Raw genomic sequence first — 5,775 nt, 5'->3', positions numbered from 1 at the left:
CCGCCATCTGTTATCCAAAGCTGTGAGGAGTTTTACGAAACAGAACCATGTGGGCAACTTCTCAACAGATGTGGGTGTGGAGATGGTGGGTATGTGGAAAGGAATGGCTGACAAAAGAACCATGAAGACTTCTTGAGGAAAGACTTTATACTCAACATACAACTACCCGGAGACTGAACAACATTAGTACACAGATACCATAGCTGTGATGTACATCCAGCTGTACCTGGCACAAGTTGATGAGTATCTCACACGATACACATCTTATCTTTTATGAAGCTTCCGTGGACATTAATCAGCACAAACAAGTGTAATATAAATTGATTATACCGACACTTCACACTCTAAACTAGGGACATGATAAACGACTACCTGATACATGTAACCGAGGCAACAAACACATTGGGATTGACCTGATATTCAGTAGTATAAAGGTAGTGATGTCAAGTAGAGTTATAGATTAGTGGTGTTTCAGTTAATTGAAATAATTGCAGATTGGTTGCAGTCACGAAACAACCTAGCAACCGATAACATTTTTTCATAATCAAACATAAACCATTTTGGATCTACTGTTTTCGTGTTTGAAACACTTGACGATGGAACATATCTTAGAAGTTGTCAGGGCCTGAAAATGTGTTTATTTCTTTAAAAAATCTTTTTGCTAACTGAAAAGTTATTATTGAATTTTTTCTTGAAGACTCCAGGAAGTTTATGTTCATGATATATCAGTCATCACATTAAAATATCAAGTTGCATCATGTTATTTTTATCTGCAGTAACAACGTAGATAGGAAAATCTGAAAAATTACGCTAACCATGTATCTTTTGATGATTGTTTTTTGGTAATGAAGCAGTCATCATTTGTGAGGTTTCAACCAATTCCTAACACTACTATAGACCAACAAATAGGGTTCCAAGTCGGAACCAGCAGAATGTTATGGTCAATGTGAACTGATGTTGTGCTAGGCTCCACACATTAATTGTTAGCTCAGTGATCACACTGATGTTCTGAGTGCTGAACCCTACATACAACGGTTGAAGACTGGGCTCTGTGTCTGCAGACATTTAGCTGATGCAATGTTAGTAAATATGGCATAAAACCTTCCCCTACCAGCTCCAAGTTCAGGAAAGCAGAGATTTCATTCTGTTTATAGTTTGGTGGTTTCACACAAGTCTCAAAAGAGATAATTTGAATCAGGCTTGCTTGCACAAGTGAGACTATTTCTGAACTTTGGGCTGGGGAGTCAACTCTTGTGATACTATCCTCGTCTATGCTGCAATTGATCGTGAAGACAAGGTAATGTTGCACATAATCCTACATTGTCAATATGGAAGTGCTAATATGTATATCATGCAGTGTCACTGTGAGGCATGAAACCTCGTTCACTTTTCATCCATGTGCTTATCACAATGATCAAGTTGTATCACAGAGGTGACTATTTTATACAAGAAAATTACTTTAAAACTTATGCATGTTATTGTTTTAGTGTTAATAATGGTCGTCACGTTATATTTCATGTATATATAGGTAAATGTTTGTTTTTGATCGACTCTATTTCCGACCATTGTTTGCAATGTGTTATTTGTTGTGGTAACCAAGTACTCACACTTTTTAAGTTGTAAATACTTGGTGTGGGGCACAGATGGAAAATATTTCTGTTGGATTGTTAACTCTCACCTACTTGATGTTAATGTTTCTTGAAGCAAAATGGGCAGACAATTGCAGTTAGCAAGAGACTAATATGGTGTGTGTGGTTGGTACACCTTTGTCAGAATATATGCAACTTAATCATCATATCTTGGTTAATCTAATGTTTCGTTTTTCAATACCGGTAGATCTGTCATTTTCAGTATTTTGTCAAAGTATTTCTATGGTAGTGGTCAGTGTAAGATGCAAGGAGTCCATGTTGGCTATACTCTAGTAATGTAGTACAACTTCATCTACATTCATGGCAACACTCTCAGTGAGTCACCTTGTCATTTGTAACCAGTTTCAAGGGTGCCACATTGTACTGGTTCCCCTACAGGGAAGGTCAATGCTGTATTTATTTGGTCATATATTTTTCATATCTATTGCAGGCGATGCCAACCACTCTGATTTGGCGGAGTTATTCTGATTTTCAAATATGAAATCTGCTCTCTGATTTGTCTATTTAAAAAAGCAATTTTGTTTTTGATAAAAAAGTTCTGAAATATATTTTTTAAGTATACAATTTCTTAAGTCACAGGTGATTTATTTGAGTTGATACCTGTAAAAGCATTCGGAAACAGTGTGTGATCTTTTGGATTTCGATTGTGTACATTGCTGTTATTGGTGACAAATTTTCTCCAAATGTATGTCACAGCACATACATATGTGAAACAAAGTGGCAGATCTGACCATGTGTTCACCCCCAACTGGCAGCTTGTGTGTGTTTGGGTCTGAATTCCAGTCAGAGATGACTCCTCTTTCATCCGATTCAGGGTTGGCATCTCTGCTATTGAAAAATGGAGTGCCAAATCCTGTACTATAACACTATAACAGAGGGAATAGGCAGGTGGTTAGGTGTTCATTTGTCACGCGGAGTACCTGGGTTGAGTTCCCAGATGAATACAATACGTGACATAATGCTGAAAGTACTAGAGGACAAACTCCCTCATCTTCTTTATTAGTCCTATAGGGGAGCAGCTCATGTCGTCTTGGAAACAGCTTCGTCATAGCCTTGAAACACATGAAAGATCGATCCATTTGCTTTTTTTGGCACATTTACTGTACCAAGTCCTAGAGAAGGGATTTTGTGTATAGAGGTAGTTGTGAATATTCAGATGTTCAATGGGAAGTGTTCTTCCTTCCACAAAGCTGACATAAAGTACACCATGTGATTCTTCAATCAGCCCAGGCATTAGCATTGCTCTAGGACATAAGATACTTGTCATACCTCTACTGAAATTATCATGAGAACATCCCACCATTGTATAACAGTTACTTACTTGGAAACTCTTCATGACTAGCCATTGGTTTCCTGAGTTAAGTTGTATCTACATCACAATATTTGTCACAGTGTTATTACATGGCTTTATCCAATAGTTATCACTTAGATCTGACATCAGCATGTATCACCCATGGCTTTTGCTTTCATTCTCTACAGTGTTGAGCGTACTCTTGCATTTAGGCATTAAATCATTGTTTTTCATGTCCAGCTTATAGACGATGTGAATGAAGAGTCATTATGAAAAATGTTTACAAGCTTGAAAAGTATTATTTATTTTGTCCAAAATAATTCCCTCTGCATTTTGTCATAAACAAACCTTCTAAATTCTGAAAAAAACGTGTATATACCATTTACTGTCAACAGCATTTTGTGGTCATTTGGTGTGCATTTACTTTAGCTAAGATCAACATTTCTGAACTGACGTGGAACAGAAATGAAGCTGGTTTGCTACACAAAAAGGTGACATCGGATTACAAATCCATGGATCTCGCCTCTTAGATGGTTGCTATGGAAGATTTGTATCTGATGAGAATAATGTTTAGTATGCGTATTATTTATAGTAATACTTATGTTGACTTAAAGTATTTTCCACAGTAATATTTGGGTCACCCTACAAGGGAAACACTTATGAGAATTTTACCATCAGAAGACCAATCTGTCCATGTAAAAACTTAGACCTGTTTTTACATATTTGCTGTCATTAAGGAACATATTTCTCCTGTCAACAAATTTCACAATGTTATGCTTTCCACTACTTGCAATGTCCATACTTTGCCTGTCATTATACACTATATATACGGGCCAGAGGTCTTATGTACAATAAACCAAACCATCTTGATTTTGCTGTACCACATGATCATGTCTGTTCTGAGAAGAACACGTGTAGCTGACACAAAGTAAATTAGGAATAGCTCTTTCAAACAGACTGGGGTATTTAAATATGGGCTTAGTTTGTCCGTGCAGATCAGACAGTGAATAACATGTTCAGTCCTGTCGTCAAGAGGTCTTTAAAGAAAGTAATGACTGTGGTTTGTTGGCAAAGGAGTCAACTGATTGGTTGATACGTGGGACGATTCAGGTCAATGGGTACTGCCCTTCTTCCATGTAAATTAGTTTGAATCCCAGATTCATCCTGATTCAGATGTTTGGTCTGTCCTCACCATAATGCTCACAGGTTTCACAAGACTTCATGTCGATTGCGCCTTCCAACAAGCCATTATCATAATTACGTAACTAAATACTACTAGTGTTTCATTTCTGAATGGAAGTGTCTCGAGATGTTAACAGTGTCAGTCAAACCTGCATACTGAAGTACATACACCTTCTAGTAACATAAGGTGGAACTGGGATGTATCAGTTTCCTCATATGTCCTCCAAGAACTTGGAGGAATGGGGCATGTTTTACGATTGTCATTAACACTGAAATACATATGGCAGCCCATCAGTAAAAGCAACAGTTTATAGGGGGAGGATTAACATTGAATTCATAGTGCTACCATTATCATTCCAAACAAAGGAAAGGTTAAACGTAATATATATGTCTTGTGGATTCTGTTGACTGTAAAATTTTAACTATCACGTAATTTGTAAAGGCATCATGACTGTGATGTAGGGCACTGACAGGTACTTGAGGCAGGGTAAGGATTTAAGACAGGGAGTTCATATATTTCTACCTGTCAGAGCTCTACTATGATACAAGACATGGTGTGTGTACCAGTACTGTCCTTTGTATTGTGCTTGTTATAGTTGTTGAACCTGATCCTTGTGACTACATGTTCCATGTGCAGTCGAAACCCCACAGTGTTGAACACCAGGCTACACCCTGCTGCACTTGCCAGGTTGAAGAGGCAGTGGGGTAGCCAAGTGGTTAAAGGATTCACTCATCAAGCTGAAGACCTGGGTTTGATTCCCCACCTGGGTACAATGTGTAAAGCCCATTTCTGGTGTTCCCTGCCATGATGTAGCAGGAAATATGTTCAGAGTGATGTAAAACCACACTTACTGACATGCTGAAAGAGCAAACATACTTTTGTGAACAGATATTTTGAAGAACTGGAGGATAATATAACTGTGCCGTAGTGTCCATTTTCTGAATGTAATCCATGTGTTTTACAGCATTCTTTGTAGAAGGAATTAGTCATTCTATTTTCTGCTATCTTATCATAAAGCATTTCTGTTATTGCTGCTCAAGTTGAAGATGTAAATACTCTCTTGCCTGATATTTGTATTTCATTGCAGAACCTTTACAGTATGTTCTTGAAACATGAGAGTATGCTATACTAGATTATTGCTATACTTTAGGATGTGGGGTGATCCAGATGGCAGAATACAGCTACAGGCTGTATTCAACTATGTCACATCCACGTCATTCCTCATCTCTACACTTTGTATGACACAAGTATTTACCCTTTCTTAGCCACCTGTCTGTCAACTGCTGGTAATGTTTTGTGGGAAAATGCAATGTAAATGGTGTACATACAGGTTACATTTGTATAAATGTGCATACAATGAAAATAAATTATCATACAAGTTTCAACTCTTTGTCTTTTAAGCTAATAGATCCACTGAGACACGTAGGGACAGTTATAATATCGGGATACAGTTGATATCAACTCAACTGACATTCTGCTGAATGTTTTACTTCACGACTGTTTGAAATATTCAAATAGAATATATGCATTTTGTCTAAAAACTCATTTCCTGGTGAGATCTAGGCAGAAATGGAAAAAATCTCATGTTCCGGAGGGTTTAATTTGGCTGACTGTTTATCATTGTTTTCAGCAGTAAACCAATGTTTAAACAT

Source organism: Haliotis asinina, chromosome 5, assembly GCF_037392515.1.
Source record: "Haliotis asinina isolate JCU_RB_2024 chromosome 5, JCU_Hal_asi_v2, whole genome shotgun sequence".
Classification (NCBI taxonomy): Eukaryota; Metazoa; Mollusca; class Gastropoda; order Lepetellida; family Haliotidae; genus Haliotis; species Haliotis asinina.
The sequence above is the reverse complement of the archived record's forward strand: the minus strand, read 5'-3'. Positions refer to the sequence as shown.